The sequence below is a fragment of the Harpegnathos saltator genome, unplaced genomic scaffold, assembly GCF_003227715.2.
Source record: "Harpegnathos saltator strain DR-91 unplaced genomic scaffold, Hsal_v8.6 scaffold328, whole genome shotgun sequence".
Taxonomy (NCBI): Eukaryota; Metazoa; Arthropoda; class Insecta; order Hymenoptera; family Formicidae; genus Harpegnathos; species Harpegnathos saltator.
This window is the reverse complement of record NW_020230126.1, coordinates 1,005,136-1,032,416: the sequence shown is the minus strand read 5'-3', so window position 1 is coordinate 1,032,416 and position 27,281 is coordinate 1,005,136. Positions and strand designations below refer to the sequence as shown.

The following is a 27,281-nucleotide window of genomic DNA, read 5'->3' as shown; positions in this document are numbered from 1 at the left end:
ATCGAATTACACTCGAATCGCGACACGTGAAGCACGCAGCGGCGTGTAAAGACGCGAGTACACTGAGCGAACGAACAGCGAACGACGAACAGTGAATTCGGCAAATATAAAAGGAATATTCGTCAGCGCTCGACTCGCTTTCGATCCGGCCCGCTCATGAAGAGATGTGTCGAAAAATGGACACACTTTGACGGTCGTTCGCTGCTCGTTCGTTCGGTATATACGCACCTTTACACGCAGCGAATCTCGCTGAACAATACCTATCGGCCTTCCGCGTAATCCTGCGGCGAAATTTCTCAGGATTTTGCCGACTACAGCGCAGGTACCGACTGCAATCCCCAAATTCGTTCCAAAATTGGGTCATCCGATTGCGACTCGGAATCCTATTCTTACGCGAAACATGGGTCCTCCTATCTAGAATCGAAACGAAAATATGGCGAGTCGCGTTTCTTTTTTTTTTTCAGTCGGTAATATCTGTTCACTTTTACGGTACCGAAGCGTTTCATTTTTATGCCAAGAATTATATTCAATAGAATAAAAAAAAAAAAAAAGAAATAAAATTTTAATATAAAATGGAGAGTGGGAAAGATTGATAAAACGCTGAAACTCTTACTTAGAATCACGTATTTGGGAAACATTAAACTTTCTGCTCACATAGAAATTTCTCAAGATTTCCCACACGACGGTAGTGCGAAGGTTCGCCACGAACACAACGAGGACTTCGATTGGAGTTCCTAAATGCGGTCCAAAATTGGTTATTCGAGTACGATACCCCAATTGGCAATCCTATTCTTCCCTAAAGACATGTTCTCTATATAGAATCGAAATAGAAATGTCACGGCGACTTACGTTTTCTCTACAGTCAATAACGTAGACATACTTTTACGGTTTCATACAGAGAATTCCATTTTTGCACCAATTATTGTACTCAATGGAATGAAAAGCCAAAAAGATAAAATTCCTTATAGAATTAATTATATGGGTGCTCTGTTTTCAACTTTTCATTTAGTACAAAGATCGTTTGCATATAATGAGCGAGCGAGCGAGCGAGAGAGAGAGAGAGAGAGAGAGAGAGAGAGAGAGAGAGGAGAAGAGAAGGAAAAAGAGAGAGCTCTCTACCCGCTTTAACGCGTAATTTTATATTCCTTGGTTAACAAAGAATTTCAAACAATTTCCGAACGGCCCCGAGAGACGCTTTAATATCTTTCCGACGGTTGTACGTTTTTCAATTATCAAGCGCGTGTATGCTTCTGCGGGATATTTGGGAACATCGGCAGCGAGGATAAAGTTCCATGTCTCCAACAAGGCAACAAATTTGATAGCATCTTTACCGTGATTATGCAAGAAACAAAGACCGAGATGAGCTAACGATAGATTAGTGTGTAAGAAACAAAATTCAACTTCTGCGTTAATGTGTAGTTTTATAAAAATCTGCGTTGAAAATGACGATCAGGGAAAATATTGGGAAAACTTTGGGTTTTTCCCGCCGCAACCCGCGGGATGACACATCTCGCGAAATCAGTCTAACCTAACCCCCCCCCCTCCAAATTGGATCCCAAGAAACTGTCCATGCGAGATCGCGATCATCGAACTTAGCCGCCACATTCGGACACCGTGGAAGACGCTACGCTCGCTTAATTTCTCCTCGCATGCCGCAAGGTAATTGACTGATATCACGCTACATGATAATAATGCAGACTTCATTTGAAAGTAAATCGACGTGTAATTTCAGCCCGGACGATTTTAATCCGGACTGCATATTCAGCGCCAGTTGCCGGTCGCCCCGGCTGTGCAAACACACTCGGCGCTCTTTTTTATCCGGCCGATCGAAAGAAATCCGCCGCTGATCGATGCGCACTTGGCGATTTCCGGATTCTAGCGGCGCGTGACCGATCGTCATTATCTTCATTTCACTTGGTCAAGCAGCAGAGCCGATATTTATTTTTAAAACTGTCTAACTAGGCAGCGGGAGAGAGAGAAGAGAGAGAGAGAGAGAGAGAGAGAGAGAGAGAGAGAGAGAGAGAGAGAGAGAGAGAGAGAGAGAGAGAGAGAGAGAGAGAGCGCGAGAGGTCACCGCTTGATATTTCAATGACCGCGGGCGCGCACTATCGATTCCGCCGAGCCGTTGATAATCGCAGCGGGACGTGCAAAATGTAGAAATTGCGAGACAAAGTCACTCCGTGCCCTCCCCGCAGTTTCATGCATGCGCGCGTGTGTGTGTGTGTGTGTGTGCGTGTGCGCGTTATAATACGCGCGCCAATACCAAAACATTCCGCCAGCTCGTTACCGCGAATTTTTCGCAGCACGCGAGAATCGAAAAATGCCGTCGCGCGAACACGCGGCGCGGCGCGGCACGGAGCGCGGCGCGCGAAGGAAAAGGAGAGAGGAAACGGGAGAGAAAAAGAAAGAAAAGAAGAAAAAGAAGAAAAAAAAACAAGAAAAGAAAAAGAAACAAAATGCCTCGCTTCTCCAGCGGGATGTTTCGAGACGGACGGAGATCGATAGGAGAAACAAGCGCGTGACGCATGAACGGCACCCTTTACGCGACACATTGCGGCGGCGGCGGCGGCGGCGGCGGCGGTATTAATTATCTTGAAAGGGGGCGAAATTCGCGCAAGTGCGCGCCTACGCACGACGCGTGAAACGCGCGAATAAATGTACATAAAACATGGGTCAATATCTCTGAGCGCGCGGTGCTCAAATTGTTAATGCATGTCTCCGGGGCGGCCGTAAGAGCCGCTGTCGGGGGGTTGCGGCGCGCGGCGGCGGCGGGAGGGGGGAAGGGCGGGCTGGTTTTAGTACGTAATTATTGGATTAATACGCATTGTGTAAGCGCGGCACGTAGCACACTTATTGTAGCGGCGAGACCCACGCTTCGCCGCGTAATTATGTTAGAATTCCTATGGGTCGGCCGTGTTTATCTTTTTCGTATCCCACTTTCCGGCAAATTCGATCGTTTAAAGCGACGCTCGGGCGAGAGCCGCGCGCGCTCTCGCAGTAATCTCATAAATATCCACGCTATGCTGAAACATTTAATCAGAGTGGAAGAAAAGCAAACCGGGCTAACGGCCTGAAATGGATAATTTAAATTACGGCGCATTCATTCGGTTTGACGCACGTTCGCCGCTGACTTTTAGCAGCCACTTTCTGTCCCCCTCCTCCTCCACCCCCCCCTCCGACACCCCGGCCCTCCCCTTTCTCGCTCTCGCTGTGCGAGATAGTGGGGAAATTGAACGAATGAAGCTGCATGAAACGCATGAAAGCTCATACCGATAAACTTCCTCTCTTTCTCTCGGCGCTGCGCAGCTCGTCACGCCTACCGTATGATGATAATAACAATGATAATAATAATAACAACAACGATAGAAAATCCTCAATGTTCATTTAGGCGATATTGATACTTGATTGCTTTTTATGATTACGATTCTCGCCGTGCGTGCATATCAATCAAAGATGTTTATAAACGCGGCTTATTTATCGGCGCGGAATGGGCAAAGCATCGTGTAACTTCATCGCTAAAATTCGACGTGTTGCGTTGCATCACGTTACCTAGGACACGTATCCTAGATCTCCAGAATTCCGGCCGAAATATCCTTTTTTAGTAATTCATTAAGCGTTCGACGTCATCATCTTCAATTATGACGCATTTAATAGCTGTTCGTGGGTATTACGTCCGTAATGATTCACGGCAAGGCCTTGAGCTTGACGCTCAGGTCGCTAAATAAATATCGACCTCCGTGGCGCTAAGTCAACTCGGCGACAAAATCAAGGATCGGACGGTCAGGCTCCCCGACATAAATAATTGAGTCCGCGGAAAAATTATTATCCTATCAACCGGGGCTAGGGCTCCCTCCCACCTTCTCTCTCTCTCTCTCTCTCTCTCTCTCTCTCTCTCTCTCTCTCTCTCTCTCTCTCTTCCCCTCGCTCTCTCGCTCGTTCGCTCGCTCTCTATCTCTTTTTCCCCTTTGCAATACGCAATTTCGGATACGTCACAGCGGAACGTAGTATCGAATTTGCGCTCAATGTATCAAAGCGTCCCCACACACACACGCGCACGCGCGACGGCTTCCACGATTTTTCCACGTCATTTGTATAATAGCAAACAGAAAGGATACATTTACATACGACCGCTCTCTTTCCCTCCCCCGTCCCCGTGGGCGTCCTTTACCCCTGTCCCGCAGTCGTATCTCCGTCGCTTTATCGTATGACCGACCGTCCCAAATTCCAACTCCTTTGACTCAGATTCGCTGTTCCATTGAAATGCACATGTTTTTGCATCCAAGTAGAGCGCGGCGAGTCGTGCTCCCTCCTCCTCCTCCTCCTCCTCCTCCTCCTCCTCCTCCTCGTAACACACAATACCGTCGAACCGAATCTGGAGAACATTGTTGTCTGATAGACCGGGGCTGTTACTAGTTTTCGGGACTGAAACCGAAATTTTCTCCTCGTCCGTTCGGCCGGCGAACACGGCGTCGACAGCGGCTCATAGCCGCGCATACCGCTTCCGTTCCACTAGCGAGTGCCCTCGAGTGTCATGGAGAGTCCGACAGAATTGGGAAAAAAGAGATAGGAAAGAGAGAGAGAGAGAGAGAGAGAGAGAGAGAGAGAGAGAGAGAGAGAGAGAGAGAGAGAGAGAGAGAGAGAGAGAGAGAGAGCCTCATAAACATATGCTTCGTGTTTAATTCGATATTTTAGACTCGCCAAGTGTGGCGAAAACGCTCAATCTGCCGCTCATTCCGGCCGCTTCCATCGTGAATTCGTTCCCGACATTTCGTGAGCACTGCAGTTTACTTCTTCAGGCTCTGAGCAATAATTTGAAAGTGTCGACGACTTTCGGGTTATTTCCCTGCCTGAAGAGGCAAACTGGGAATGTTCACGAAATGTTGGAAACGAGTCCACGGATGGACGCGGCAACTACCCGAAAACCAGATCAAGCATACCCCTCCGCATATTACGCTTACCGTTCGAATTCACAAGAACTTTAGGATTTTTTTTTGTTTAATAAGCTGTGAAAGTTTGGCATTTGGAGCAAAAGTATGATATATATATATTGTTTCACTCACAACATTTACGACTTATTTCGAAAAGAAGTGCAATAAAATACTCGAAACAGCTTGAGTGTTTACGCGTTTCAAGTATTTACGCGTTTCTTGTAAAGTGCAAACATAAATACTCAAAACATTTGCAATATTTTATTCAACATAAATGCGAAACAGAAATCGATAGAAAGAAAGTTTTGGGAAAACTCTTAGTAGAGAAAAGTGAGGCCTGTTTGAAGATCGCCCGCTTAGAAGCGTATCTTTCACACATTACGCTTCTAGCCCGAATCTTCATAGATCTTTCCCGCCCAGAATCTATAATTTCCTTGGTGGAAATCGGAATGAATCCCCATTAAATCCCGAAACGCTGGCTCTACACGGACTAGATCGTCATCTATGTAATCTTCCGGATATCGCCACGAGATTTTACACCCAAAAAAAGGTATTCTATTTGTGATAAAAAGTGATTTTTCCCATAGTCTCATATTCTAAGCGAAGTCTTTTTACAGAAAAGGGATCTCCTCTTTCGATAAAGCGATTAAAGTGAACTAAGATCTAAATTTCATCTAAAATTTATTAGATATTATTCCAACTGTTTTCCTCTTATTTCATGAAGATTTTCTCTTTATATATATTACTTAATATATTTTCGCTATACATTATAACAATTTTGTCAAATTACATTTGACAAGTATTGTTATAATGCAATATTAAATATATTTCCTAATATATAAAGTAATATAAAATATAGAATTTTCTCCGGACAGTTTCATAACAATTTTCTCTCCTTTCCCTGTGTAAAGGAACCAGTAAGAATAAAGTACAGTAAGAATAAATAATAATCCTTTAAAAAAAAAAGATTAAATAATCTGTACGCAAGAGGAAATTTATATTAAAATCAATAAGATCTGCATTATATACACAACATATAACTCCTCGAACTTTAAGAACAATATTTGCCTCTTAATTTTAGAGAAATCCTCTTGAGGCTTGAAGAGGCTATATAAGAGTAAAATCCTCTAAAATTTAGATGATCCCGCTTGTTCTGAAATTACTTTTTTCCTGGGTGTGCAGGTATCGAGACGATTGCCGATTTCCGCGCGATTTTTGCTCGATCTCCAGCGAAGATTCTTTATCGACTTGAGAACCCGGGCGCGCGGTGAAGCTTCCGCGCGCGCGATAACGGCGATTACCCGCTCATCTTTGACGTACGCATGAAACGGCGGTGTCGATGAAACGCCGACGGTAGTCGTCGAGTCTTCGCTCTCGAATGCACCTTTACGCGTGTCGACGCAGGATCGTCAATTTCGAGTCACGCCGCGCCGGCGGAGTTTATCCAGCGGCTGGCGGTGCAAAGGCTGTTGCGCAGCCACTGCGCACTTGTTCAGCTTGTCGGAGACGCGAGCTCTCTTTCAACAATCGCGCAACGAAGCCCGTTCGCGTTCGCGTTCGCGCTCGTTCAGCTGCCGGCGAAAGGCTATACCGCGGGATATACGCGCACCGGAATGTCCTCGGGACGGGAGTTTGTCTTGTTGGTTACGTGCAGAACGCCCCCCCCCCCCCGCCGCCGCCGCTTCCCGATTACATCAACGTAAGATGGGCGACGATACGGACGACTGCGGAAAGAACGACCGCTCGATGCGCTCTCGCAATGCTCTCCTCCGGCGCGACCTAAATCGACGTTCTTTTTTCTCTTCTATAGAACCTACGAGCGCAACTGGAATGTGTTTTATGTGTTTACCGGTATTCGTAGATAGATGGACAGATAGAGAGAGAGGGGGGGGAGGAGTCAAAATATGTCAGCTTCAATTTCTCACGCATTCGCTGTGTCCGACGAGTCGCAGAATAAACGCGATTGTTTGAAGTACGTTTCGGGGCATCTGTGTGTGCACGTATGTGTCGCGTTATTAATCGTCGCATCAAATATTGATCTCTTAATGCCTCTATCTCGTACGTTACGTATTTCACCTGTCGGTAACCTGACTACTTTCCCGCGGAGTTTGTCAGAGAGCGGCCGGCGGACGTCAGCCGCTTTTATTCCGTTCGTTTTGTATCGCGCGCGCGCTCACTTCCTCCTCCCCCGCTATTTCCCTAGTTTTATTAAATTCTGCAGTATATACCATACGTGCCCCTCGCCCCCTTCCGCGCCCCGTGCCGGCCCGCGTCGCCAAATGAAACAAATTTGTTCCACGCAATCGCGCATCCCGCGTCCGACGTGGTCGACTCGCGTATTGATTTACCTCCACCGGCGCGGGCTGAGCCGCCCTTAATCATCCGATATAATATAATTCGAGGGTATCCCGTACCTTCGCGCGTTTATTTGTTTACGCCGACGGAACGGTCGACGAAAGGCGATCTCGCCGCGGAGACGCTCGAGATTCGCCGCGTTTCCCCGACGACGAGTTCCCTCCCTCTCGTCGACTACGAAGCCGATTCTACCGAAGTTATTGCTGCACGCGCGCGCCGCTGCCGGTTATTTCTGTAGAATTACACGCTTTCCCCGCGAGTCAGTGGTTAAATAATAGCGCGCTATAACTCTAACATCACTTCCTAATATTAACGAGATTACGACGTCTAGACGCGCGGGCGCGCGCGGAGAGTCGGTAAGTGCAATAATGAATACGACGCAGATACGGTAATTGAAGTTAACCGCTCAAAGTCGCGATCATTAATTATATCGGCGGAGAGAGACCGATAATGATTTTGACCCAATTAATCGCCCGAACCGGGGTGGGGTCCGCAGGGGGAAAGAGGAAGGGGCGATCAGTGATTTGCAGCGGCCGTTGCGTCAGCGGAAAAAGACGCGCTCTCTCTCTCTCTCTCTCTCTCTCTCTCGCGCGCGCGCGCGCGCGCGCCTTTGCTGCGCGTAACGCGTAAAAATCAATGAGCCGTTTGTATTCGCAATTACAGGCCACGGCCGGTGTGTTCTCTCGTTACCGAATAAACATCGATATTAATTGCTCTTTCTAAAATAACATATACGCGCGCGCGGAAATGTTATTAAACGCTTAACATCGAGACGATGGAGAACAATTACGACGAGCGCGGCGACGGGTCCAAGTCGCCGGTCTGTCGAGTAATTATATTCGGCGAAACGATAATATTCGCGAAATTGACGTTCCGTTAGATCGACTTGTCTTGTTAGCGCGCGAGCGGTCTCCGGAGGACGCGCGATGAAACGCTATCAATTATGCCGAGGCTGCCCTGTCCAATTTGTATCGGCGAAGGGCCCGTAAAAAAACGTCCCTCGGGGACTCGTCGCCGCGTGTGAATACAAGGGAAAACATTCCTCGCGTCCAGCGCGGACAGCGTGGGCCATCGTATTTATTATAATCCGCATCCCACGCGTATGTGCCGAAGAAACAGAAAAAAAAAAAAGAAGGAAAGTAGATGAAACGTGAGAGCGAGAAAGTAACGCCATCACCGCGCTCGTCGTATTCGACGCTCGCACCGCGACTTTATTTCCGCCATCATCGCCCACACAGTTCGCAATTAAAGTGCCCCTTCGATTCTTGCTCGCTCCTCAGCGACCTCGCGAGCGCGTCTTTGTCAGCCGTCACTCCGTCGGAATTAGCTCGGAGCACGCGCGCGCCAAGAAAACAATATTCCGCTCGTGTCTTTCATTCCGCCGCGCGCGCGCGCGCGCGCGCGGGGAGCTTTCTCGAACCGTGCTAATCTTTAACAAGGGAGCTCCCTGCACCCCGTGTGTAACACATTATGCAAGATCTCGCCTCCGCCTCGGTGCCGCCCCGCGGAGCAAGTTTCGAACTCCCGACGCAACTTCAGTTAGCTTTGAACTTCTCGGGTCGCGCTGAATACTCCGCCAACCAAATTTATTTATATCTGTACACGCCACCTCACAATGGCGAACACTCCGCCCGTGAAGTCACCGCGGAGTCACGTTGAAGCGGCGAGAAAGCCCGGGCTTGTTTACCCTCCGCGCGCGGAGATATTTCGGATACGCCGCGGCGAAGATCCGCGATAATTGCGCTAGCCGCGTTCGGCCACTGGAGACTGCGACAATGACGACGACAGTTAGACGTACCGTAAGGCCAAGAACCCAGAGAGAGAGTGAGAGAGAGGGGGGAGAAGGAAGTAACTGCGGAGAAATGAACCGGCAAGTCGCGCGGAATCCGGTCCGACGACGAGGAGGACGACGATGATGAGGCGAGACGTCGCGCTTCCGAAGACTCGACTTCCGCCCGGCTCTTATATTCATGCCCGAAGAGTAGTAAAACACAAAAGTACGCGAGGGGAGCGAGTTGAGATGCGCTTTATAGCGCGGCTGGTTGTGTGTGCGTAAAGTGGGTAGCAAGGGCCGCCGCGCCGGTAATGTATGGCGCGCGGCGTGATGGTTTTTACGCGCCTGCGAATGAATCAGTAACGGCATTTTTAGTAACGCCAAGTGATAATAAATTATATACACGGAGCCCCGACACACGCAGGCGCTCGAGAGAGCCGCGCGCGCGCGCGGCCGTGTGATAAATTCGACGGATAATCGTTGACGCTATCAGCGTGGCCGCGCTAACGCCGTATTTCTCGTTCCTTTCTCTTCCTGTTTGCCTCCCGCGCCGCACGACGGTACCGACTCGACTAGAAATTTTGATCAGGTTCACCTAACATTGATAAGGACCTATAATAATAATAATAATAATAATAGAGTGAGTGAAAGGTAATCCTAAGTAAGTCAGTCCTTATAATGTCCTAACGACAAATGAGTAAGGAAGATCTTTAAAAGATTATAATGATCGAGTCCACATTAGGACCTTAATGTACCAACCTAATGTATGATATAATATGGTTCAGTTGATCAGGTCCTTGTCGGGATCTTATTCGTTGTACCTAATATGATTTGCATGATCAAGTTTTAACAAAATAATTTTTGGGTATCATTTCCAAATATAAAGATGTTTGCAGTGAAAAAACACTTCAGATCACTTGAATATATTTGTAAAATGCTATAGAAACTATCCTTTTCTTTAGCAGTCAATAAATAGTTGTAAAATTAACGTGACATGCAACTTTTCTCTTTAACACCACTTTATGTCTTGTCACCTTGTGATACTTTATGATCTTATGATATTCATTTTATGTTTCTTTTCCGAAACATTTCACAAGTATGTCCAAACGATCTAAAATATTATTTCATGCAAATATCTTTTTATTTGGAAATGACACGAAAGAATTTTCAGCGTGTCATTTCTTTCTTCTAATATCATCATCCAATATAGCCGTGGCGAGTGATCAGGAGCCATAATTTGGAGAAAAAAAAAAAAACGTAATAAGGATTCCATAAGGTAGCTCAATAAGGACCTGACTACGAATCCTTACTGAGGTCCTGATATCCACGCTGCGTTACATGATTTACCAAGACCCGATATTATTACCTTATTGGGACCTGATGTCCAAATGAGATTAACCTGATCAAGACCATGGGATAAATTTCTAGTCGGGGATTATTTCGCGGCGCAACGCGCGCGGCAAAAAGAATCAGCCGCCGAGAGAGCGCCGTAATAAACGTGTTATTCGACTTCCGTCGAATCTCCGCCGTACTTTCGATGTTCTTCGTCTGAATTAATCATTTCTCACACACGCGCGAGCGAGCGAGCGAGCGCGCAGCTGCATATTCGTAGCCGCCGGTAATGACCGACGGTATCTGGAGAACACGCAGGGAGAGTGTAAGCCGCATCACGTAATTTTGAAGTGCAAACCTCTGTCACGGGCGATGTGAGCACGCGTCCACTAACCTAGTTACAAGTTAAGACACGAAGCCAGATTAGCCGTGCACCGAAATATACTTACCCGCCTCGGCTCCGAGCTATTTTCGATCGGTGTTTGTACTTTCATCGAGGCAAACTCTAATATCGAGCGCAATACGCGAGTGTGTCGTCTCTCCTCCGGTGAGAGCTACCGCGGAGTGGCGGGCCGTTAGGAATTGCGCAATTCCGCAATTAACACCGCGTCGCCGCGCGTCCGCCGCGTTTGTGTTTCGTCGCGTTATCAAAACGGAAAGTTAGCCCGGCTAATGAATTTAGCTGCGTTATTATTTCCGATTCAATAGATTCGCATAATTATTATACATTTGTTATGAGCCTCTGCATCAGCCGTAATTAATTAGCGGGACCATTTGTGTTTGTTGCAGGACGATTCCTGACTCATCCAACGCTAACCACAGCAGGTAAGACGCGAACGAGAGGCATCTCGGCGGAGATTTCGCAAGACCCAAATAGCGGAGAGGCTGCTGAGAGCGGCTCGCGCTGCTGTTCGCCTGCTCGGCCGAATTATGCACTTTCGAAATTGCGCGAAATTATTACGTCGAGGCGAATGTCCCGATTGGCGAGTCTCCAGTAACCCCCATCGTGAAAATTAATTAATAAATTTGTAATACACGTATCAAGTCAAGTAGTCAAGTTCGTCGGCAAGCTTTGGGATTTTATAACTTTCTCAGGAATGAATAAAGCGTCGCAACAGGTAGGCATAACAATTCATATTTTTATACACAATTTAGCTTCAAAGCTTTGAAGTTACAGCTGCGTTTGTCAACTTCCGAGATTCTTCCGCAATTATCGAGGCCCGTCGCCGTCAGCGATCGCGCCTGTAATCGTAATGTTCCCGCGCTTATACTACGGTCTTCAATTTTATTCAAAACTCTTGTAAACAATAGTAAAATTCAGAACGGGACTACATGTTTAGGACTACAAACACCGAGCCGCATTGGCTGACTTTCCAGCCGGGGGAAACGGCGGCGGCCGCGCGATTGTCTCAAATTGAGACATTGCCGCTAATTGGGACATTCACCTTTATACATGTCGAAGCGCAAAGCCGGCTCTTATTCGCGCTTTGCGAACGACACCGCTTTCGCACGGCGACCGACCCCGACCGACCGAGCGAGCTCGTCCGCTCGTTCGTCCGCCCGGACGAAATTCGCGAGCCGTGAGCGATGCAAATTTCGCGACCCGAAAAGAGACTCGCAACGCGAGCGCCGCTCTCGGAGACTCTCCCCGGCCGCGTTACGCAAAATCTCTCTCTCTCTCTCTCTCTCTCTCTCTCTCTCTCGCGAGAGCGCGCGAGGCGAAAACAAAGTGGATTAGGCGTCATGTATACTTTCGCCGTTAAAACGAGACTTTATTCCGCAGACGGTCTAATGTCGTAAGTTTACGGAGGACCTCCTCTCGAATGGAGAGGCAGGGAGCCTTCGGCTGTTAGGTATAGGTGTCAACGTTATAGGTGGCTCTTTTCGCCCGAGCTTTCTCTCCGCGCGTCTTACTCCCTCATCCCTCCCCTCAAACCCGCCCCTCAAACACCCTCCTCCCTGTCCCTGCCAGACCCTCGAAAGCTTCTCTCGCACAGCCTCGCCGTGTGTCCGTGTATTTCTCTCCTACCGCGCGCGCGCGCGTTACTGTTCCTGCTTCTATCCTGCCCACCAACACGCGCGATGCCCGAAGGTATGTTGCAGCTTACAGTCTCACTGTTTATCTTCAGCCGTGAGCTTTTGTGTTTGCACAAGCTCCCCGGCACTACCGACCGCCGCGCGTATCCACATCAAGCTCCGTCCCCTCCGCGGCGCGGCTCGGCTGCGCGCGCGAGGAGAACTACCGTCGTCGTCGTCGTCGTCGTCGCCGCGCTCTCCGGTTCTCCTCCTCTTTATTTATTTAGTTTTTTCCCCCCTTACTCCTGCCCAGTCTCGCGGAGTTTGTGGATCCTGCAAAGGAGAGATGCTTAATTGCCGTGAGTGTCCGCGTCGCTGCGCAAGTCTCGGGAACCTTCCTCGTCGAGCGACTCGAGTCGTTTCGTTGGGGAGGGGCGGGGGGGAGAGTGGGGGGGGGTTTAGACTTTTCGACCGGCACGGCGAATTTGTCGCGCGAAATTTGTCGCGTCACTCGATATGGTATTTCGTGTTTTAGCGACGAAAAGAGCGGATCTGTTATCGCTCGTTCGAGTGAATTCGTTACACCGTGCGGTACTTTTGTTCTTTTCGCGCTCTCACCCCTCGCTCTTTCATTCTCTCTCTCCCTCTCTCTCTCTCTCTCTCTCTCTCTCTCTCTCTCTCTCTCTCTCTCTCTCTCTCTCTTCGCGTCGCATCACGACGAATTTCCCGCGAGGAAGCTCTCGTGTGCGCGTAGATTAGGTCAAATTGAACAAAAGATTTCTCTACGCCATTTTGCGAGCAACAAATTTCGAGTTATTAATCAAAGGTTGCCGAGCGGTGAACTTGAGCGGTCTGTTAAATGAGCTGTAACGGCGACATCGCGCGCCCGCCCGTATATTAGGTCGAAATGCAGGGGAAAAGTGCTGCATCAATTTGCACGCACGTGAAAATCCTGAGTTACTCATTAAAGAAGATTGGCAATCGCGCGCAATCATTCACTCTAAAATATACTCTCAAATATACTCTAATTAAAATCTCAGAATTTTACGCAGTTTTTTGCAAAACGGTGTATAAACTTTTTTCTTTACTTCGACCCAACATATAAACGCACACGTCGCCATTACCTCTCATTTAACGGATTCCGCCAATCCTCTTTAATTAATAACTGAAAAAAACTTTACGCGCTTATTCGCGCAGAATTATAGCGAAAGTCAGACTCTTTTACACACATACACACACACACACACACACATATATATTTTTTTTTTATGTGCTTTTATATATCAGTATTAATTAAAAGCAGTGTCGGGCAGTGCTCGCGCGGTATAATATCGAGTACGGCAATGGCAGTTAGAACCTCCCTACCTCTCACGCCGCGCACGGTCAGATATTAGAAAAGTTTTCGCGAAATTCTACGCGCGCCGAGACGGCCAACGCGCGTCCACGTCAACGGCAAACGGCAAACATCATCGCCGCTCGCCGTTTGTCGGACGCTGCGGCGGCGTCGCGTTAAAAGAAACGTCCAAATTACCCGCGCGCGACGGCATCGAATTCGAGAGCGGGCGACGCTCCGGCGCGGGTTAAAAAGCCGGCTGCGGACGCCGCGGGCGATGTTTCGCGGTGGTAGTTTTTGCAATTAGCGATATCGGCTACGTCATCCGACACGTTGGCTGAACGACGCGCCGCGATGCGCCGGCTGCTGGTCCGCGGGAGCGCGGCACTTCGCAACGGCGGTGGCGGCAGCGGCGGCGGCGGCGGCGTTGTTGGTGAGCCTGGCGAATCGCCAAATTTCCAGCGGATCCACCCCTCTTTCTCTTCCCTTTTCCCGCACCCTTGCCCGCAGCAGCCGCCCGTCCCTCCCTCCGCCACCGCCGCCGCCGACCCGCCTGCCGCGTTGTATATATCGATGCCCAGGGCCATGCGCGTTATCAAACGATTTATATCGGTGTTTTGCAAAATTTGTGGAGCTGAGGCTTGCGAGACTGGTGCGCGGTCGGGGTGCGCGCACGCGCCTGCTCGCTCGCCAGGGAATGTATTAAACGTTAACGGCGAAAATGGATAACGAGCGAGCGGCGATGGCGCGCTGCGCGCCGGCAAAGGGTGCCTCCTCGTGCATCGCCAAAAGATACCGCGGCGTGTTATCGGGTTTAATCTAGGCCCGTTAATAACCTTTCGCTTTTGTGCGCACGTACGCCGCGGAGATCTGGCTGTTGTACAGCGAGGGCAGGCAGGCAGGCAGGCGCGCGTAGAAGCTCGCACAGTGGCGCGCGGGTATACTCGGATCGCTCGCTCACGAACCGGTCGAGAGAGGCACGATTTATGCCTGTCCTCGATAGCGAGCGCCGTAAACGCGAAAGTCCGGAAGCCACGCCTCGCGTTTACCGCTAAAACGCGCCCGTCTGATCCCGATGCCGCTTTTGACTATCGGTCTTCCTTGTGGCTGAACAAACGGCGTACGTACGGACGTATGTGTGTGCGGCGGGAGGACAGACGGACGGCGCGGCGGTGCGCGTTCTGTTCTCACAGGAGAGTCGCCGGTCAGTTAGGACGGAGCCGAGGCAATCGGTCGATGTATGTCCGCCAGCCATCGGCCAAGAATCCGTCAACCTGTACTGAGCCATTACTGCCGAATAATTGGATGCCTGTTCGCGCGGTACGGTCGGTCCATCATTATTCCCGCCATCGGAATGACCGCCATGCAGCCCCGAGCGCAACCGGGAGACTCGAAAGACCGGTTAATTTTCACAACGGCGAAGGAACGCAAGGCTCGTTAAATTATTGCCTCGATACCCGAGCAAAAAATTATTAAGGCCATCTTCGTGAAGCATAAGGTCCCGATAAGGCTGAAAGTAGGATGCCCTAAAGAGGGATGCCTCATTATTACCATATTAAGTCCCGAGGTGGATCTTTTAGGGATAGATTTTAGATTTTACAAAATAAGGTTTTGATAAGGAAAACTGGTGAGGGCCTTAAAAGGATTTACTAGGGGTGCCTTTGATTTAATAAATAAGTCTTTGATAGGGGAAGCTGATAAGGACCTTAGAAGGATTTTTTAGAGATGCTTTAGATTTTACGAAATAACACTCTTGTTAACATGGAAAATGGATGCTTTAGACAGATAAAATCAAGTTTTGTTATAGAAAATTAATAAGATCTAAAGCGTATAATAAAATTGTCATAATTTAATATTGTTTTACTAGGTACATTCTATCTGGTTCTTTTGAAGATTTTTCAACTATACTGCAGTTAAGAGCAAATTTTATTAGTTTTATTAGTTGCCACATTCATTGGTCTCTTCCAAGGATTTTTTTAGTATTGTTTTCGTTTTGAAATGCAGCAAACTTTAATAAAAACAATAGCAGGATTTTCATGTGTTATATTTTATTGTAAAGTGTGCTATATTTTTAAAATGAAACATTCTTGTACTGTATACTAACAAGGTTATAAAGAAACAAAGAAATTTCTTGGAATGAAAAGAACGAATATTGTCTCACAAAACCCCTGTTAATATTTCCCTCATAAGGCCTTGTCTTTCTATCCCTACTAGGGCCTGATTAATGTTAGGGAAAAATAATCAGACCCTCACCACGGTCCTATTAATTTTTCTACTCGGGTAAGAGTAATAACATGTCGACAAGAACCGGCACGTCCGGCGGCACGCGCGCTTTCTTTTTCCACTTGCTTCTCCTCGACGCACGCGTCGATGTTGCCTCTTATTAGCGACGCCACTTGCCGTTCTCGTTATTTTCCGGCGAGCAGATAAGCATTATTTTGCAACAGGTACGCGGGTGTGAAAATTCACGCGTCCGGAGAAATGCCGATAAAGCCCGCAGGCGAAACCCGGAGGGCTGGTCACCCTGGTTACAACTGATTTTTTACGACGATAACAACGGTTCGATCTATCCGAGAGGAGGGCAGATGATAAGCGCCACCGCCAAAATCCACGACTTTTCCGTACCGCGATACTCGCGACCGGACCGTGACGAGCCTTTATGTACTCGTACAGTACACTCGAAGTGTGCGATGAAAATGTAAGCGGGGGAAGGGGAGAACTTACAAATATCGAGTTATAATTCACAACTATGGCGAATGGAAGATTAGACACCTGGTGACGCGATATATTTCGATTTTTTTCCCGAATTCCGTTCGAGTCTCGAAACCGAAGCCGTTTCTCGTCGTAGAATCGTCGGAAGGTTTAAAAAGGATCGGGCGCTCGATTTTCCGTGATTTACTCTCCCGCCGATCGATACCGAAGTGTTCGCTCGGGAGAGTCGATCGTTTGCTCATCGGAGGAACGGGACAATCTCAGCTTTCAAACGTAATGTATTCCACTTTGCTGCGACGTTTCTGCGCGGAAATACCGGCGAGCAGTGAATTTCAAGCGAGCTCCGTTCGAACGGAGAGGCCTGCCAACAAGGCTTGGCGGTGCTCTTTCCCGAAAGAAGGGACGAGGGTGGGCGACGTAAACACACTGCGATACAATGTACCGCGCACGCATTGCCGGTCGAAGTATTATCAATGTGCGCCGGCTCGGCGAGTGTCCTTTGAACGCTTTGACACGTCCGTATCTCGACGAAAAATCAACGGGCGAGCGCGGAACAACCAGTCGTCGGCATCCCGCGCACTTGTTCGTCGCGTGTCCTCTCGCCGTGTCGCATTCGTGATACGTCCTTGCGCTACGGAGACGTCGGAATATTTTCAGACGAGACGTTGCGGAATGTGCGCGCGCGCGCGTGTGTGTGTGTGTGTGTGCAGTTTCACACGTATACCTCGTGTGAAAAACTTCATCTGCAGCTCCTCGCGTAGCCCGCCGCTTTCCCGTGATAGCACGGATCGTGAGATGTGATCGTGAGATGTGGGACGGAGTATTCGCAGTCAGATCTTGTAGATATTTAAGTTGGCTTTAATTTCATCTTCAGTTATTATATATTAATCGATAAAACGATCTTGATTTTCAGTATTTTCGGCTGAACTTAAAACGATCTGAAAGTTGAGATCTAACCCATCTATCATGAATATCGCAGCTAAACCAAAATAATATAATCAATGTTAAGCACACAAGAAATTCGCACACTTGGGGATGATGTTCACCTAAAAATTCACCGTCAGTGTCGAACCCGAGTTATCGAACGAATATAAACCGGAGAAAGATATTTAACGCCTTCCGTGGCACCGGAACACGGTTTTGGCACCGGTGCGTCCAGCCAAAACCGTGCCGTAAGTGGCACGGTTAAACATTTAGTGAATTTCTATATTTTGATCTCAAATTCGGCTTGAGCGACCAAAAAAACTGAAATATACAAATTATTGAAAAAATCCGCCCCGTCATTTTTTCAGGGCGGTTTCAGTGCATTTCACTGAATTTTGCTCTGCCACGGAAGGGGTTAACTGCTAAGCAAAGCGGTAACATGCAACCGACTTTTCTTTCTTTAAAGAAATTATTGTCAACAGAGAATATTTTCTTCATAACAGCCTTAAAATAAATCTCATCACGAAGAATCCCGCAGAATCCTTGTGGGAAGTGGCTTTAGGCCAAATTTTTTAAAGATTTGCTACATAATAGTTCTTGGTGTGCAATACGCTACCTTTCCTAAGACGAAAGCAAATCGAACTTTCGTTTCGGTTTAATATTTTTACCCGTAAAGTGCTAAACGTGCCAAGATTCATGGAATGTATTTTGAGCAAGTTTGATGCTTATGATAAACTCGCCACTAAAATGCAGGTTTATACTACTGTCATCGAAAAGTATCCGAACTTTATTTTTGAAAAATCGCGGATAAATTAAATCCGTTTGCTTTCTTAAGTTGGCACACATGTCCTTCATACGTGATGAAACAGTCATGGCGTTCCTTCAAGCCGTTTGAAAGTGGCAATTGTTCGTGTCAGTGAAGATTGTTGTGCACGGCGATTTTTACGATGTCGAAAAATATGGAGCAAAGAATTTGTTTGAAATTTTGTATTGCGAACGAAATTTCCTTCACAAACGCATTCAAAAGCTTATGCAAAAAGCTTATGGCGATGATTGTTTATCGAAAACAAGTACGTTTGAGTGCTTTAAGTTTCAAGAAGGACGAGAATCCGTTGAAGACGACCCACGCTCTGGAAGACCATCAAAGCGTCAACGGATGACGCTCACATTGAGAAAGTGAAAGAATTGCTGCTCCAAAATCGTCGATTGACTGTGCGAGAGATAGCAGATGAAGTTGGAATATCATTTGGATCGTGCCAGCACATTTTGTCCAATGTGCTGGACACGAGACGGGTCGCATCGCGCTTGATTCTGAAAAACCTGAATTTTCTCCAAAAACTCAACGAATGTCGCTCCGCAAGCATCGTATTCGCCAGACATGGCCCCCTGCGACTTTTCCCTGTTCCTCCTACCGAAAAAAAAAAACCACTTCGCGGACAGCGTTTCGAATCGATTGAGGACATCGAAGAAAAATCGCAGCATGAATCGAAGGCCACGTCTGCCGCGTATGAGCGATGTTTCCAGGACTGGATCAAACGCTGGCGTATGTGCGTTGCGAGCAATGGCGACTACTTTGAAGAAGAGTATAAGAATTTTGACGATTGAATTGTAATTTTGATTTTTAAAAATAAAGTTCGCGTACTTTCTGATCGCAGTAGTAGATTTGTGAAATACCTGAATACTTGGAAAGCGACATTCCCTTGAACGCTGTATTTTTCTGTACGCGCTACTGTCCACTTTTGTAGCGGACCGATATGAGTTCAATTTGAAGTCTACTGATAGCTCAATGCATCGTAAGATGCATCCTGCACGGGTCGTTCTCGTTTTCGTCAACGCGCATGGATATACACGATAACGCCGTCGGCGATATTTGTCCGCGCCGCGCGCAGTCGTGGCAAAGCGAGCGCTATACCGGCGCAAGAGCCTGATCCTGTATTTTGCCGGTGTCCAGCGAGATGTAAGGAGGAGATCTCTCTCTCTCTCTCTCTCTCTCTCTCTCTCTCTCTCTCTCTCTCTCTCTCTCTCTCTCTCTCTCTCTCTCTCTCTCTCTCTCCCGCCGAAAATGGGGCGCACGTTTCGCGTTAAGAAAAGTTCCAGACTGTCGGGGGGATACGAGCCGGCGACGGCGACTTAGCCCTGAAGTGATTGCAAATAGGGCGCAGCTGCACAGGCACATTCGAGGATTCTTCGGGGAATCCGGGCGAGCGCCGTCGCCAGGATAACGTCGGAGAACAAAGAGCGGTGTAAGCTGAAATAATTGCCAATTACAAAACCGAGCCGGATATTAACATTATCTCGGAGAGGTACCGCGGCGGACCGCCGAGCGTTACCTGCAGCTGGAGGACGATAAGTTTCTTTGTGAGAACGTTTTTCCGCGTTTCTCCGGCCGAGACAGAGCTGCGCGGCGCCGGAAGGGAAGAAGTGGAGGAGAAGGAAGAAGAAGAGGAGGAGGAGGAGGAGGAGGAGGAGAAGGAGGAGGGGGAGGAGGAGGAGGAGGAGGGTGAGTGGTTGCCGCATGCGTTTCCCTCTGATAACCGACCGGCGTAGCCGACGAGATAAAGGAAATCGCGCGTCTTCGAAAGGAGAAAGAGAGAGAGAGAGAGAGAGAGAAAGGGAGAGGGAGGATGGAGGAGAGATGCGGACATCCAGTATGAACGATTATTGCAGCGCGAATCTCCCGGCTAGATCGCATTTATTATACTCGCGTTTCGGTTTAACCTCGATAAATGCATGATGTTTCTCTTGACGGCGCGGGTAAACGCAGGAAAGAGAGCGCGCGACGAGCGAGGAGAGCGACGTCATTCTCGCATTCAGGCAATTATCGGACGGAATTCTGAATAGTTTCGCCGGCGCAGTCCCGTCGCAAATAAATATGAACGACGGCCTTCCCCGACAGAGAGAAATAACGAGATTCGCCGACCGCGGTATTCCGTTGCCGGCCATTATTTTCCATTAATCCGCTATGGCAGGAAAAACCCGGGGCCCCGGATTGAAGAGTCACTCGTCTTTCTCGCACGGATTTCCGAGAGACAACCGTGCCTCGATTTCATCCGAGATAAAAGCGGAGAAGTAAGCACGCAAATAGACGACGTCCCATTTGCAAACCTTCCCCGATCCGCAGACTCAGCCTAAGGTTGTTCGGGGGGACGCGTTTGTATTAATTAAAATGTAATTAATCAGAATTAAATTGACTCGGCCGGATAGGGACGTCGCGACGACGGGGCGGAGTGGAGAGGAGGGGAGAGGAGAGCGAGACGGCGGAGGAAATTGATTGGTGGAAATGGGAGAAGACCAGCGGCGAGAAGGAAGCCGCCGGCAACTTTTCTCGACGGGTCGTCTGCTAATTCCGCGTATTTTCGCGATCCGCGGCATTACGACGAATCGACGACGACGATGTAAATATCTCGGAGGACATCCAATTAGTACGAGATGGCAAAGTGAACTGATCTCCTGCAATATTGATTCGTCTCCGTGAGATTAGAGCGCGAATTTTCTTTACACGTGCGCCTCCCTTCCAACCATCCGATCGACGAATATGAAATACCCTTTACGTTACTTTTTACCGGGAAAATTCTCAAAATAGACACACAGTCAGGCATAAAGAGCGAAAGAGCGCGCGCGCGCGAGAGAGAGAGAGAGAGAGAGATTCCATATTTTTCCATGGAGTTATATCGACATACACATATCATATGCCGATGGTACCTTCTAAAAAGCGGCGGGCAAAAAGAGACGAGGTAAAATTTTGACTCGCGCACTTTCATATCGGTTTATAGAACTGCACCAGTGTGGTTTCCTGGTTATTGAAAGACCGCGAACGCGCAGCTTTACGTGCAAAAATTCAAGGTGTACGGCGACACACTGCGACCGGGGCGAGCGAGCACGGGCGGGGGTGGGGGCGGGAGCGGGAGGGCGTACAATCGTTCGGGACATTTATAAAAGTTCACTCAAACGCGTTTCGCGTTTCGCGGACGTTTTAAGAGTTCGCCGACTTTTCCGCCGCGCCGCGGTGTGTATCGCCGGCCAAGTTCGGGGCCAACTACGGCGGAACTATTCGACATTTTTTCTCCATGTTAATTAAATACCGTCCTTGTAATGGAGTTAAAAGAGTCGCGGCGGCTTTGAAACGTTAAATGAGAATTGGGTCACAAACGTACCGTGAAGCTCGTATTATTTTTTTTTCTTGTTTTCTTTCCATTACTTCCCATAAACGCGCGCGCGCGCGCGCGCGCGCTCGGCCGGTGTTCAGTATTTTCATTTATTTTCCGAGCGTTTGTGAAACATCGTTGCGGCCGAAACTTGACATTGCTTCTCAGCCCCTCGCGGCTTTGTTTTCCGCTTGCTCTCTCCTCTTTTTTTCGCACAGCCAACTGTTAACGACTCAGTGAGCCGCTACGAGTGAATTTGAAGGTGCGGCATTCCTCCGCTGAAACGGTCACTGCTTTCAAGCGCATGGGGAATTGGCGTTTCGCGAGAATGTCGCGACGTTGGGAGGCGGCGACGCGTTAAATTGGTCGATAACGCGCGTTCGAAATGCGCTTGAAACCCTCAATTGGAAAGCGATAGAAAGTGATGCTGGTCGCTAAGAATTACAAAAATGCCATCGCGCGCACATACTTCGACGTCATAATCGAACATTGCCGCTACGGGGCATTTTTAACTCTCCGCCCCGTAGCTCGAATGAGAAGTCGTAACGTTACACAGCATGCCTGGATTTAGAATTAAACTGAATAGAAAAGCCCCCCACAACATCCCCCATTGTATAAATTCACGAGAGGGAGAAAGAGGGAGGATCATTGGAATGTTAATCAAATTGGTCAATCGCTGCGAGATGACAGCTCTTTGGACGATGTTTCGTCCGAGACGCATAAATCCATTGAAGATCTCTCGGCAATGGCGAGACGGCGCGTAGGGGAGGATCGGGGCACGTTCGCAACAAGGGTAGATTTTCGACACGCTCCGTCCATGTACTAATCGTAAGAGAGACACTGCAAACGGAATCACAGAGTGTCCCTTTCAGAACACGGCTGCTCCTCCCCCGGGACTTTCATTAAAATCGGAAAAATATCGCAGTTGCAAAAAGGGAGAAAGTCTAGTTAAGAGCGGCCGAGTAAATCCCCGTTTGTGCAGCGCGCTCTTGCCGAGAGATTGTCAGTGGATTCAGATATCTCGGATAAGACTTGATCTGAAGAGCTCTCTTCCTCCCATCGCGCCGCTCGCACTCGTCCGCCAATTTCCCTTCATCGGTATCTCAATATAATTAGTACGCTCTCTATATTTCCGCCGTTCAATATTTCAAGAGTTTTACCGGCACACGCTCGGTCGTGCGAAAATGCGGGCGATCCCAAAGTCAACGCCTAAACGCGCTACCGCGACGCGATTGTCATCGCATTTCGTCGACTATCACCTCCTTCCCCCCTACTCCCTACCCTCCACCCCCGCCGCTTCGCAACGATATCGCGCGATCGCGCTATCTCAGCGCGCAACCGAGGCGAAGGCAATTCGCGAGGAACGCACGATCGATGTGGGACGCGATTGCCGACGTAAGTGGCTGCAATCGCGGCGCTCGCACGTGCCCGAAAGCTCGCGCCGGGGAGCGCTACATTTTTCGCGCGACTTATCGAGGAGCAATAAAGGCAAACGACGACGTTGCGCGCCGCGCCGGCCGTGTCGCGCGCGGCGCGAGGCGCTGCGCGCCGCACGATTTATTATCTCGCGGTAAAGCCCGCCGACTCTCGAATGAATTGCTCGGTCGCAACTTTTTCGTAAGGTCCTCGGAGAACAAAGCCCGGACTATAGATACCGTGATCGGAAGAACAATAGAATTAATGGCCGGCGAGGAGCGCTCGAGAGAGAATTTTTCCGCCCGCCGCCGTGCCACAGGGTCGTCTATCCCCCCCCCTCCCCTCCCTCCCGCCCGTTACCCGCCGGCCGCCCCGCGCGGGGCGTGAAATAACGGCTTGCCGCGGCACCGACGTTGGATATCGAGGCGGCGGAGACGGCGATCGGTTCGGCAGAGACTTTGCCGGGAATTCCGACGTTGAACGTGTCCAAACGTTATCGGAGGGCAGTCATCGCCAAACGCCACCGGAATATAGAGACCGAGGGGATCGGAGATGCTACTCGCCCCCCCCCTCTCTCCCTCTCGTCAACGAAAGTCGCCGTAAAAGACGAACGAAAATGACGTGTGTGAAGTTGGCCCCGTACTTTACGAATTTAGTATTTCTTCGAATTGTGCTGCATTGTGCTAACGTTTGTGCCGTATTGTGCCGCAATCCGCAATTCTGTAACTCGAAGCGTACTCAAGAAAATTTAAAAAAAAAAAAAAAAAAAATACTAAATTTTTGGTGACACTTTTCTCGGCACTTTTCGAATTTTGAGTTTTTCTTTATTGTGCCGTATTGTGCTATGTTTGTGCTGATTTGTGCCGCAGATGCGAGACCGACAACTTCAATAAGATTTGAGGAAAAAAAATATATAAACGGGAGGGTTGGGAGTTGGCAAATTTTCGTTTTTATCTTTTTCCTCAAATGTCGTTGAAGTTGTCGGTCTCGTGTTTGCGGCACAAATCAGCACAAACATATATAGCACAACACGGCACGATAAAGAAGAACTGAAAATTCGAAAAGTGCAGGGCTAGCAAAAATTTGGTTTCTCTTAAATTCCTTGAGTACGCTTTGAATTACAGAGTTGCGGATTGCGGCACAAACGTAGCACAATGCAGCACAATTCGAAAAAATACAAATATTCGAAAAGTACGGGGCCAACTTCACACACGTACAAAAATGCCTGCTGCTCGATTTTAACGAAGGACGTACACGTTGTACGCATACGTGTGTATCTCTCGTAAATACGCGGTTTATGTTTTCGCAGCCGACACAACGTAACGTTAAGCGTGTACCATCGCGCCGCGCTCGACGGACATCATCGAGTCGATTCCGAGACGACGCTCGGACGAGGTTGCGGGGGGGCGGCAGGCGGAGAGAACGGACCGTCGGAATCGCATTATAAGACAGGACGCGATGAGCCGTTATCTCGAATTTATCGTCGGGGATCGATGGCTCCGGCGAGAGTAGAGGGGGGGGGGAACGCGTTCGTTTGAAAGTACCGACGTCGGCTGGCGCGTCGTGGCCGCAGCCGCCGCCGCCGCCGGTGGGAAAAGGCCGCGAATAAATCGCGTCCGCGGAAGCGGATAACGCGTGAATCTAGAACGGCGAGGAGAGAGAAATCTGGTAAAAAGCAATGTCGTGTGTTGTCTGGGTTATATAGCCGGGGCTCGAAAATACAGCGCTTCGTCGGGATCAATAAAAGCTCAATCCCGCTCTGGCCCGCGGCTAACGCGGGGCATTCTCCAGGAGGCTCTCGCGCTCCTTTTATACCCGCTTCTCGATCGCGCGCTTGTCCTCGGCTGCCCTCAGAGCCGGGGCTGTATATTAAACGGCGCTCGCGTCGATATTAGAGCCGACGCTTCATTCGCGCCGGGGTAGCGTTTATTCTCCGACGCGCGTGACATTACCGCCGATCGCGGGCAGACCATCGGGAATTTACGGTCGACGTTACACGGCGTGTGTGCGTGTGTGCGTGTGTGTGTGTGTGAGTGTGTGTGTGTATCGCTTTGACAAATTAGTCGTAAAATCGGCGATAACGCTTCGGTTCCTCGGCGAGGAACAGCAGCCCCGCGCGGGCGAGTGGAAGATTAAATTGGCGAGCGCGGCGCGCGAATGTTAACACACGGGCGATCGCATTTTAGCAACGAAAATCGCAGCGCGATAACCAAGAATCAATAGAATCTACGGACGTGCCGGGAATCTTCTGACCTACGTGCTTCCGTTCGGCGAAACAACCGCAATCGGATCCTGCGGCAGCGATTACGCCATCGTAACCGCAAAAGCGCTTTAACCGAATGCACGTTCGCGGTGTTGTGCCGACATCAAGCGCGCGCGCGCGCGGGATAGAGAGGGTGGTGGGCCACTCTCGGAACGACGTCGTCGACGTCGACGTCGACGTCGACGTCGTCGTCGTCGACGTCGTCGACGACAACGGCATTCGTAGCCGACCGAGCGAATCGCATTAATGATGGTCGCCGGACGAGCAGCCAGCGGACGAGGATGCTTTATCGTGCGGCTCGGCCGCGCGGCCGCGCGGCCGCCGTATGCGGATGGGCAAGAAGCCGTGAGCGGATAATTATACGGAAGTTTCCAATTACGGATAACGCTGCAGCGAATAACCGTAGGTGTTAGCAGTCGGCCGTTATCTAGTCCAGAATCGCGCGGGATCATCCGCTCGAGGAGCCCGCGGCAGACGTCGTGCGCATTAAGAGGATAAGCCGCCATGCGATTGTAGATTAAACGCGCGACGGAGCGTGATATTAAGTATATCGATATCGCGCGACGAGTCACGCGGCTCGGATCGCCACAGGGCTGTTATCGCGCGGATCTGCCGCGCGACTTAATCGCCAGGATATCGCGGCCTCGCGAACTTCATTTGGACGAAGAAACTGAGAGAAGCACGCTCTCTCTCTTTCTCTCCCTCCCTCCCTCCCCCCTCTCTCCCTCTCTTCCTCCCTCCCTCTCTCTCTCTCTCTCTCTCTCTCTCTCGTGAACATCGCTCGCCGACCCGGAGATTTATGTGCAAAGACTGAGCTTTGTTATGAGAGATTTAGCGTTCAGTTTCGCAGGTCGGAGATGTTCATGGCTGCTCTTCAGCAGGAGACACAAAGTCGTTTCATTCGGCCAAGCTGTTATCTTCAGATAATCTCAAGAACGAGCCGAGATGTCTCCGATTTGCAAGACCGAACACAGTCTATGAAGACAGGATGTAAAGGACAGGTACACCGGGCCCTTCAGGCGCGTTGTCTTCGTTTAACTTTATCCAATAGGAGTCGAGCTGAACAAAGATCGAATGCCTGTGGCGAAGGCCGTTCTTTTTCAGTCTTCACAGGCTCTTATGAACCGCTTGGTCTGTGTGTACAAGTCTATGGATTTGGAGACAAGATTTGAAGGACTACGATAGTCTCCTTGCACTGATCACATCCATCTTTGTCCAACTGGACTCTGTCTAGTTGGTCAACTTCAATAGAAGTTAGACAAAGATCGGATACTTGCTCCAATAAGACGTTCTTTTCTCGTCAAGTCTCTGCCGCTTCTTGCGAAGCGCCGTCTATATACACAGGATGGCTGACACGTCGCGCACATTCGGTTGTGTGCGAGTAAAACTCATCAAAAGAAGTAAAAAGGTCCCTTAGCGTTTTGCAAACAACCGCGTAAGGTTTCGAGTTATTAATGAGGGAAAATCGGCGAGCGCGCGCGTCGGAATTTTCAAAGTCGGAGCCCTCTATTTTCCAACTGTCTAACATTTATAGATGTTGAAAGTCCAATGAGAATTTAATTGACGCAGAAATTAAAGTCCTACTCGGCGACCCTAAACGGCGGAAAACGCACCACTTGCAAGTTCTTCTAAGATGATCTCTCAGCAGAGCCGTAAATCAAATCAAAATAGGTTCTATCCTTTTATTCTGCAATCTAAGCTTCCATTCTATAACCCAAGTTTTATAAATCTAAGTTACAGAGTTTCGAAAATGGGATCAAAGTTTCAACTCGACTCGCAAGGGCGAACTCTCTTCAGGACCTCATCTCTCAGTCAACTGAGTCAATTGGCTGGCTAATAGAAGCGTGGTATTATAAATACTGTTCAATAATATACAAAACCACGGCTCGATCGCGATCCCCTAACTGGCGGTCAGGCGGCGTCGTTCAAGATGTCCGATTGCGAGCGCGACTCGCGCGATTTCGACACATTAATGATGCAGGAAGATTTATCGCATCGGCCGTGCGATACACCGTAATTCTACATTGCGAAAATAGCGTCGTTAAACGGCCAAAGACCGCGGCGCGGACTCGGCCTCGTTGAA

The 27,281-nt window shown here is 49.1% G+C and overlaps 1 protein-coding gene across 7 annotated transcripts in view; it reads left to right on the top strand.

The window, feature by feature from the left end:
• Ten-a (Teneurin-a transmembrane protein) overlaps positions 1–27,281 on the top strand; it is a 664,333-nt gene that overhangs the window by 163,530 nt on the left and 473,522 nt on the right. For 6 of the 7 annotated variants that reach the window (XM_025300070.1, XM_025300075.1, XM_025300072.1 and 3 more), the window contains exon 2: positions 11,179–11,214. The exons of the other annotated variant lie outside the window; for it this stretch is intronic. The gene's annotated coding sequence lies outside the window, so the exon portion shown is untranslated. The remainder of the gene's footprint in view (positions 1–11,178; positions 11,215–27,281) is intronic. 7 annotated transcript variants of the gene reach the window in all.